The sequence below is a fragment of the Heptranchias perlo genome, chromosome 9, assembly GCF_035084215.1.
Source record: "Heptranchias perlo isolate sHepPer1 chromosome 9, sHepPer1.hap1, whole genome shotgun sequence".
NCBI lineage: Eukaryota > Metazoa > Chordata > Chondrichthyes > Hexanchiformes > Hexanchidae > Heptranchias > Heptranchias perlo.
Window position 1 is genome coordinate 36793710 of NC_090333.1, and position 10883 is coordinate 36804592.

A 10883-nucleotide genomic window follows, 5' to 3' on the forward strand; every position below is an offset into this window, starting at 1 on the left:
GATCGGCAAACACCCGGGAGTCCAGCGATCGAAGGAGACGAGTCCCAATGTGGGGGAAGGTGTTGGGGTTCAAGTAAAGTTAGAAACCTTCGGAAGAGCCGGGGATTGAGTCCAAACAAAGTCAGGTAAAGTGGTCCCGCCGCTCGCCACCGCTGCCTGACTCCTGAGTGATCCGCTCAATGAGAAGTTGCTCAGGAACCGGCTCCAAACCTCACTCTGGGGAGTAATGGGAAGTAAAATTGTCTTATTTATTTGCCGCTGGCGCTCTGCGGTGCGCGACGTGCGCTTCACAACAAGACAACGCACAGGGTTCATCACTGACCTCGCCTGAGCAACTGGGAGAGCTTCAGCCGGAACCCGCACCTCACTGTTTGAATGTTGATTTGTCTGAAACCATTAACTTTGTTTCGGCAGACAGTTTCTCGTTAGTATTCCGATTCTCACGCAACAGTTCTTTCATAGTTGGAACCTAGAGATAATTGCTTTACTGGAGTAAACCCCTGAAGGTCTGAAGCAAAATGTATTTGCTCACCTGCGTTTTCAGCTCACTCATGGAACGAGTCCATTCTGGGTGGTAAATAAGTAAAATCACTTTCACTGTGCCCCTTTGTGGTGCTTTTTTTTTTCTCTTTCTCTGTCCCTGTGGTTCTCTCACTGGGTTCCTTTATATTTTCTGAAATCATGCTCCCCTGGGGAATGTGCCTTTGATTTCTCGCTCCGGCAGGTTGAGTCTCCCGCCGGGAGCACAATTTCATAACATGGCCCTTGCAATTTTAGCATTGCTGTGAAGTGATTTCTGCTTCCCACATCTACTGAACTTGTAATGTAATCAGAAGGACAGTGCCTAATCTGACTCCAGAACAATCCAGATTGAGGCTTCCTGCATAAGAACATAAGAAATAGGAGCAGGAGTAGGCCAAACGGCCCCTCGAGCCTGCTTCGCCATTCAATAAGATCTTGGCTGATCTTCGACCTCAACTCCACTTTCCCACCCGATCCCCATATCCCTTGATTCCCTTAGAGTCCAAAAATCTTTCGATCTCAGCCTTGAATATACTCAACGACTCAGCATCCACAGCCCTCTGGGGTAGAGAATTCCAAAGATTCACAACTCTCTGAGTGAAGACATTTCTCCTCATCTCAGTTCTAAATGGCCGACCCCTTATCCTGAGACTATGTCCTCTAGTTCTACACTCTCCAGCCAGGGGAAACAGCCTCTCAGCATCTACTCTGTCAAGCTCACTCAGAACCTTATATGGTTCGATGAGATCACCTCTCATTCTTCTGAACTCCAGAGAGTGTAGGCCCATTCTACTCAATCTCTCCTCATAGGACAACCCCCTCATTCCAGGAATCAATCTAGTGAACCTTCGTTGCACTGTCTCTAAGGCAAGTACATCCTTCCTTAGGCACGGAGACCAAAACTGGACACAGTGCTCCAGGTGTGGTCTCACCAAAGCCCTGCACAATTGCAGCAAGACTTCCTTACTCTTGTACTCCAAACCCCTTGCAATAAAGGTCAACATACCATTTGCCTCCCTTATTGCTTGCTGTACCTGTATGTTAACGTTCTGTGTTTCGTGGACAAGGACACCCAAATCCCTCTGAACACCAACTTTAATAGTTTCTCACCATTTAAAAAATATTCTGTTCTTCTGTTCTTGCTACCAAAGTGAATAACCTCACATTTCTTCACGTTATACTCCATCTGCCAACTTCCCGCCCACTCACCTAACCTGTCTATATCCCTTTGCAGACTCTTTCCATCCTCCTCACAGCTTACTTTCTCACCTAGCTTTGTATAGTCAGCAAACTTGAATACATTACACTCAGTCCCTTCATCTAAGTCATTAATATAGATTGCAGGAGAGAGTTTCACACCACTTCCCTTTGATAGGAACTCAGAATGTAAATCTACCGTGGTGTCAAATGAGGTGTATAAAATCCCTTATTATCATAGTAGGTACAGCACAGGAGGAGGCTATTCGGCCCATCATGCCTGTGTCGGCTCTTTAGAAGAGCTATCCAATTAGTCCCATTCCCCTGCTCTTTCCCCATAGCCCTGTAATTTTTTTCCTTCAAGTATTTATCTAATTGCCTTTGAAAGTTATTATTGAATCTGCTTCCACCATCCTTTCAGGCAATGCATTCCAGATCATTACATCTCGCTGCGTGAAAAATATGTTTCCTCATGTCACCTCTGGCTCTTTTGCCGATTACCTTAAACCTGTGTCCTCTGGTTACCGACTCTTCTGCCACTGGAAACAGTTTCTCCTTATTTACTCTATTAAACCCCTTCATGATTTTGAACATCTCTATCAAATCTCCCCATAACTCCTCTGTACTAAGGAGAACAACCCCTGCTGCTCCAGTCTCTCCATATAACTGAAGTCCCTCATCCCTGGTACCATTCTAGTAAATCTCTTCTGCACCCTCTCTAAGGCCTTGACATCCTTCCTAAAGTGTGGTGCCCAGAACTGAACACAATGCTCCAGCTGAAGCCTAACCTGTTTTTATAAAGGTTTAGCATAATTTCCTTGCTTTTGTACTCTATGCCTCTATTAATAAAGCCCAGGATCCCATATGCTTTTTCAACAAACTTCCCAACTTGTCCTGCCACCTTCAAAGATTTGTGTATGTGCACCCTAGGTCTCTCTGCTCCTGCACCCCCTTTAAAATTGTACCATTTAGTCTATATTGCCTCTCCTCATTCTTCCTACCAAAATGTATCACTTCACGCTTCTCTGCATTAAATTTTATCTGCCATGTGTCTACCCATTTCACCAGGCTGTCTATATCCTCCTGAAGTCTGTTACTGTCCTCCACATTGTTTACTATATTTCTGAGTTTCGTGTCATCTGCAAACTTTGAAATTACACCCTTTATACCCAAGTCCAGGTCATTAATATGTATCAAAAAGAGCAGTGGTCTTAGTACTGACCCCTGGGGAAAACCACCGTATACTTCCCTCCAGTCTGAAAAACAACTGTTCACCACTACTCTCTGCTCTCTTAGCCAATTTTATATCCATGCTGCCACTGTCTCTTTAATCCCATGGGCTTTAATTTTGTTAACAAGTCTATTATGTGGTACTTTATCAAATGCCTTTTGAAAATCCATATACACAACATCAATTACACTACCCTCATCAACCCTTTCCATTACTTTATCAAAAAACTCAATCAAGTTAGTCAAACACAATTTTCCTTTAACAAATCCATGCTGACTTTAATTTATTAGCACATACTGTTCCAAGTGCCAATTAATTTTGTCCCGGATTATTGTCTCTAAAAGTTTCCCCACCACCGATGTTAGGCTGACTGGCCTGTAATTGCTGGGTTTATCCTTCTCTTTTTTGGAAAATTTGCAGTCCTCCAGTCCTCCGACATCATCCCCATATCTAAGGAGGTTTGGAAGATTACTTCCCTCCATAACCTTGGATGCATCCCATTTGGACTTGGTGACTTTTCTACTTTGAGTACTGCCAATCTTTTAAGTACCTCCTCTTTACATATTTTTATCCTATCCAATATCGCTACTACCTCCTCCTTTAGGAACATAGGAACAGGAGTAGGCCATTTAGTCCCTCGAGCCTGTTCCACCATTCAATGAGATTATGGCTTATCTGTGACCGTACTCCATTTACCCGCTGTAGCCCTATATCCCTTAATACCTTTGGTTAACAAAAATCTATCAATCTCAGATTTAAAATTAACAATTGAGCTAGCAAAAAACTGCCATTTGTGGAAGATAATTTCAAACTTCTACCACCCTTTGCATGTAGAAGCGTTTCCTAACTTCACTCCTGAAAGTCCTGGCTCTAATTTTTAGGCTATGTCCCCGAGTCCTAGACTCCCCAACCAGCAGAAATAGTTTCTCTCTATCTACCCAATCAGTTCCCCTTAATATCTTGAAAACTTCGATCAAATCACCCTTAATCTTCTAAACTCCAGGGAATACAACCATGGTTTGTGTAATCTCGCTTCATAATTAAATCTACGCTGCACTCCCTCCAAGGCCAATATATCCTTCCTAAGGTGCGGTGCCCAGAACTGAACACAGTACTCCAGGTATGGTCTAACTAAGGCTTTGTATAGTTGTAGCATAACTTCTACCCCCTTGTATTCTAGTCCTCGAGATATAAAGGCCAACATTCCATTAGCCATTTTGGTTATTTTCTGTACCTGTCCATGACATTTTAATGTTCTAGATACATGGACCCCTAGGCTTCTTTGGACCTCCACTGTTTCGAGCTTTTCACCATTTAGAAATTACTCTGATCTATCCTTTTTAGGTCCAAAGTGGATGACCTCAAACTTGCTTACATTGAAATCAATTTGCCACATTTTTGCCCATTCACTTAATCTATTATCTCTCTGTAATTTTATGCTTCCATCTACATTGCTTACAGTGCTACTTATCTTTGTGTCATTGGCAAACTTGGATATGTGGCTCTCAATCCCATCATCTAAGTTGTTAATAAATACAGTGAATAGTTGAGACCCCAACACAGAGTCCTGTGGGGCACCACTAGTCACATTCTGCCAATTTGACTATCTGCCCACTGCTGCTCAGCCAATTTCCTAACCAGGTCAGTAACTTGTCCTCAATTCCATGAGCTTCAACTTTAGCTAACAGTCTCTTATGAGGGATTTTATCAAATGCCTTCTGGAAATCCATATAAACATATCTATAGACATTCCCATTCCCTTGTCCACTACTTTAGTCACCTCTTTTTAAAAATTCAATCAGGTTCATCAGGCATGACCTACCCTTTACAAATCCATGCTGGCTCTCTCTGATCAGCTGAAAATTTTCAAGGTGTTCAGTCACTCTATCCTTAATCATAGACTCTAGTAATTTTCCGACAACACATGTTAGGCTAACTGGTCTATAATTCCCTGGTTTCTCTACCTCACCTTTCTTAAATAGCGGAGTGACACGTGCAATTTTCCAATCTAAAGGAACGGTTCCTGAATTGAGAGAACTTTGGAAGATTATAGTTATGGCATCTGCAATGTTCTCACCTACTTCCTTTAAAACTCCGGGATGGAAACCATCTGATCCTGGGGATTTGTCACTCTTTAGTGCCATTATTTTCTTCATTACTGTTAATTTGCTTACGTTAATTATGGTGAGTCCCCGTCCCTGATTCAAAATTAGTTTCCTTGGGGCGTCTGGCATACTAACCTCTTCCTCTCCTGTAAATACTGACACAAAGTAATTATTTAACACATCCACCATTTCCTTATTTTCATTTACAATATTACCATTGTCAGTTTTTAAGGGGCCTATATTGCTTTTGACTACCCTCTTTTTCCTAATATAATTGTAAAAAACTTTTGTGTTGATTTTGATATCCCTTGGAAGTTTCTTTTCATACTCCCTTTTTGTAGCTCAAACTATTTGTTTTGTCACCCTTTGCTGTTCTTTGTATCTCTCCCAATTGCCAGGCTCTGTGCTATTTTTTGCATTCTTGTATGTTTTTTTTAGTTTTATGTTGTCCCTTACCTCTTTTGTCATCCATGGCTGTTTTTTTTGGCAAGTAGAGCTCTTGCCCCTTAGGTGTATAAACTGGTTCTGTATCACGTTAAATTCTTTTTTGAACACTTCCCTCTGATCTTCTGTCGTTTTACCCATTAACAGATTTGCCCAGTTTGCTGTGGACAGTCTCTGTCTCATCACATTGAAGTTGGCCTTATCTAAATTTAGAATCTTAGTAGCTGATATGGGTTTCTCCCTTTCAAATACAACGTTCAACGCGATTGTATTATGATCACTATTAGATAAATGTTCATGCACTGTTAGGCTGTTAAGCAAATCTGGCTCATTATCATTATTAAATCTAATATGGCCTGCCCCCTTGTTGGTTCTAGAACATATTGTTGCAGAAAGCCGTCCTGAACGCACTCAAGAAATTCGCTAGCTTTCTGACATGAGCTCGCCTGCTTCTCCCAATCGATATGAAAATTAAAATCCCCCATTAAAACCACTCTGCCTTTGCTACATGCTTGTCTAATCTCTGCATTTATACATTCTGCCACTTCGTAGCTGCTACCATGGGGCCTATACACAACTTCTTCTACAGTCTTAAATCCTTTTCTATTTCTTAATTCTACCCATAGTCTCCACTGCCTGCTTACCTCTCGTTATATCCTCTCTTACCATTAAAGTAATTTCATCCTGCTACAATGGCAGCATCCTCTTCTCTAGAGAAAATGGATACAATGTATATATTTAGTACATCAGCCATGCCCTCTGCTTCCACAAGATCTTTTTTGTCTCTAATCGGTCCCACCCTTCCTTTGACTACCCTTTTACTATTTATATGTTTATAAAAGACTTTTGGGGTTCCCTTTTATGATTGCCATTAATCTATTCACATACTCTCTCTTTGCCCCTCATTCCCTTTTTTAGATCTCCTCTGTACTTTCTGTAATCAGCCTGGTTCTCTACTGTGTTATGAAACTTACATTCGTCATAAACCTCCTTTTTCTGTTTCTTTTTAATCTCTATATCTTTAGTCATCCAGGGAGGACTAGCTTTGGATGCCCTTCCTTTCCCCCTAGTGGGAATGTGTCTACGCTGTACCCAAACCAACTCCTCCTTGAAGGCCTCTCATTTACTGTTTTGCCTACCAATTTTTAATTCCAATCCACCTGGCCAAGATCACTTTTTAACTCACTAAAATTAGCCCTCCTCCAGTAAAGCATTTTCACATTTGATTGTTCCTTGTCCTTTTCCATAACTATTCGAAACCTAATGATATTATGATCACTGTTCCCTCAATGCTTCCCCACTGAAACATGCTGCACCTGTCTCATTTCATTTCCCCAGACTACATCCAGCACTGTTTCCTTCCTGGTTGGGCTGGAAATACTCTGTTCCAGAAAGTTCTCTTGAACACATTTCAGGAATTCCTCCCCCTATTTGCCTTTTACAGTGTTACTGTCCCAGTCCATGTTGGGATAATTGAAGTCCCCAATTATCACTATTCTGTAGTTCTTGCATCTTTCTGTAATTTGCCTGCAAATTTGCTCCTCTATCTCCTTCCTACTATTTGGTGGCCTATAGTATACACCCAGTAGCGTAATAGCTCCCCTATTGTTCCTCAATTCTAACCAAATAGATTCTGTCTTTGACCCCTCAACTACATCAACCCTTTCTAGTACTATAATAGTTTCTTTGAGCAATACTGCCACCCCCACACCCACTTTCTTTCCTTCCTTATCTTTCCTGAATCCCTTTGACCTCCTGGATACTTTTTACACTTAATCTAGCAGACCATAAAACGCCTAGTAAATAGTTTATTTTTAAAGGAACCCTTAGCAAAATTTGCTTTCAAGTTTGGTTTTAAAGATATCAATATTTTTTAAACATAACTCTTTTTACAAGTTCAGTAACCTCAGACGGGCAACATGAGATCCGTCCACCTGATCACAAATAGCAGTTCTACACTGACTGGCCATGTCCTTTTGGGCTCACTGCTCTCCTGCAATGCCATCTCCTCCAACTTGGACTGATGTTCTCCTGCATAGTCAGCTGCTCCAATCTGGATCTGCTGCTGCTCTCCCATTAAACAGCTACTTCTATTTCTTGCTCCATTAGTTTTCCTTTTTGAATTCTGCAGGGCTGAAAATTTGGAAAAGGCTGTGCTCGGTACTACTATTGTAGATTTAGGATTTATCCGTCAATAACCACTGAGAATAACATTTCTACCAGTTACAATTATTCAATCTTTGCTACAGTATCTGTTACTTGGAGACTACTTTAATGAAAAATTGGAAAATTTTAACAATTTTCTACCATATAACAGTAGTACCATATCAACCTACTGCCTCCATATTAATTTCACCAACTGCCAATTACTATATCTCAGAACAACAATTCTGTATCACCAGGTACACAACAGTCCACACAGAATAAGCTTAAAAAAAATTTGTGAAGTTAATACACATGTTAAAAACATGTCAGCACTTATTTTACAAAACAAGAAATTACAAGCAAGTCAGCTTGCCTAGCTCACTCAGCTCAAAGATTCTGCACCTAAAGCTGCCCAATGATATATTTTTCTGTAACTCACCAATTCCTTTTAAATGTCCTCTATGAATATCAAGCCGCACAAGGCAAACTTATATCAAAGACATACAAGTTAAACTTACCGATCAGGAAACTGGCCCAGCATTTCCATAAATGGCACAACTGGCTAATATCTACACCGATCTTACAGTGGGCAACTTACGCTGAAATTTCCTGAGAATCTCATTAGCATGTGCCAAAACGTAAAAACTGGTGTACAACAGGAAGAAATCAGTGTAAACAAATGGGGCCTGAGGAAAGTACGGAACTTATGCCGTATTCCTTCTTTTATGTATAAAAATTAAAGTTTGAAGCCATCAAACCATCCTTTATGCACACAAGGCACAGCATTTTTAAGAAAATCCAATCATGGAAGCTTTTCACTTTTTAATGTAACTTATTGTGATGCCATAAAAACGCATTCAAAGATACAGAAAATACAATGTAGGTGAGGAAAATAAATAAAAAATACTGCTTAAAAATCACCATTAAACAGAAATATGACTTTGGGACCTGCTGAACCTAGAATTTTAGGCATAAACTTACGCTTGTTCAGAACTGGCATAAATTTAGGAAACTCGCATTCTTTGGTCTTTTGCATGACCGTGAGCTGCAGAGGGTTTCAGCAAAGGTTTCACTGAATCGGCACAAAAGTTCAAGGAAACTTGGGCGTTGCATAAAATGAATCTACTCAATCTTTTGCACTGAAAATCGGCATTATGCCATACTTATGCCATTGTTTTGGCATACATTTCCAGGAAATTCCGGGCCACCAAGCGCTGAGTTTGAAAGGTAACGTTCAAGGGTAAATCCTACTCCATACGTATGGGGTGAAGTTATAAATGAGTAAAATTCAGTGACTCTCATAAGATGAGAGTTCAATATTACAGTGCTTCTATTCAAAATTCTCACCTTCATATCAGCTGGTGCCCACAACTATGTATTCTCTTTGTTGTTTCTCATTTGAGCCTGCACATTCCTATCAACTGTTGCTCTCCCCTTCCAGCACTATGATAATTAGATGGCAACTATTCCTCCCAACTCTACTTCTGGTTCCCTTGCCTTTTTGAAACCTTTTCTCCATGTATCTATTCTGCTGATTTTAAATCAGCAGCGAGACCCCAAACTGAAGCTAGGAGTCGGGAGCAAGAGTTGCAATTTAAATACCAAAGTGGCAGAGTATTGGGGCCGATAAATATGTACTCTGCTCCCCTAGCAATTTAAATTCTGCCTTCTGACTCTTCAGTCCCAGCTTTCATCAGGGAGAGCAGCACACGTGCATAAAATCAGCTAATTTGAATTTCCTACACCCCACGCAGTTACTCATCATTCACCAGGGCTCCAGTGGTTTTTAATGTGTGCTATCACTAAATGCTGCCTCGCTGAAGAACTCCACTCTGCCCGATGGCATAAAAGACAGTGGAGATTGAAAGAGCAAATGCAAACAGAATAAGAAATGGTTGCAACCCATTTTATTGGTTTTATGCCCGAGTGGGGAAAATATTGATTTTGATTTGACAAGTCTGTTGATGTAGGTGCAGGACCTAAAAACAGAAAATGGTGGATATGCTAACTCCATAAACATATCAATAATCCAGAAAACAGAGAATGTACCTCTTCTTTAAATAAGGAGCATTGCATGGTCCAGGACCCTTGTTTAACTACAGTACACAATTCTCATTAAGCAATCTTTTGCACATAATTCTTGCATTTTACCTTTGATTGTATTCACTATCTAAGCATTCTGGGTCCTTTTTAAAAGGCATTTCAATTTCTCTTAACATGATGCATCATGTATACAGAGCTATCCACTGTGCAGTTCCAAGCATTACGATTTCTCCTTAGTGGCATTTGGTCTGGCAGTATATATACACCATAGTCCTGCGTGAGTCAGCGCTTACTTCTGTTGTTGAATTTAAATCTCCTCTCTGAATCAATCCTGCTGAGCTATCTCTGATTTAAAATCAATGGTAGGAGTCTGAACTGAAGTCAGGAGTTGGGACAGTTGCCATTTAAATATCACAGTGTTAGAGGACGGAGCAACAGTTAACAGTAGCACCTGATAAGAATGCACTTGAGGACACATACACTCTGCAGAAGAGTGCTTCAGTAACAGATCAAATTTTTATGTGGAATAAGCCCCTGCTATAATTGGCTTTTTTAAAAACTGCTCTGATCCTATATTGATGCATAAGAGTGAAGATTTTCCATCTTGTTGCTGGGCTGTGCATTGTGTGCTGCTTTGATCTTCCTCTTTTCTGTTATAGATATTAAAATGGCAGAAAACTTGTCAATGAATCCTGACTTTTTAATTTCTTGCCTTGGAGACTCCATATCAGAAAATATGCAGCCTGATTAGTTTGCACTTCAATTTGAGTCAGACAGCTTGTCCTAGGAGCTTTAAGACTTGAAAGTCTCTAACCTGATAAGTGACCAGTTTGAATTTCATGGTTGCTTAGCTACCCATGTCTAATGCATCAATTTTTGTTGTGGGAGCATCAAGCTTTGCTTCTTAACACTCAATGAACCTCTGCCTAATAGCACTTTTGCCCACAGGGCCACCATCAGATTAAGTGTTGCTTATGGCATTTACACTGACAAGGATTATTATGAATACTTCAATTATATTTAGTTTACCAAAATATCAACTGTCTTTCCCATCTCACCCCATTGCCGCTGAAATTTTCATTTATGCCCTTACCACTTCAAGACTCAACTTCTCCAATGCTCTCCTTGTTGGCCTCCCAAGCTTCACCCTACATAAACATCAACTGGGAAATTCTTAGAGTCTGAAATTCTGACCC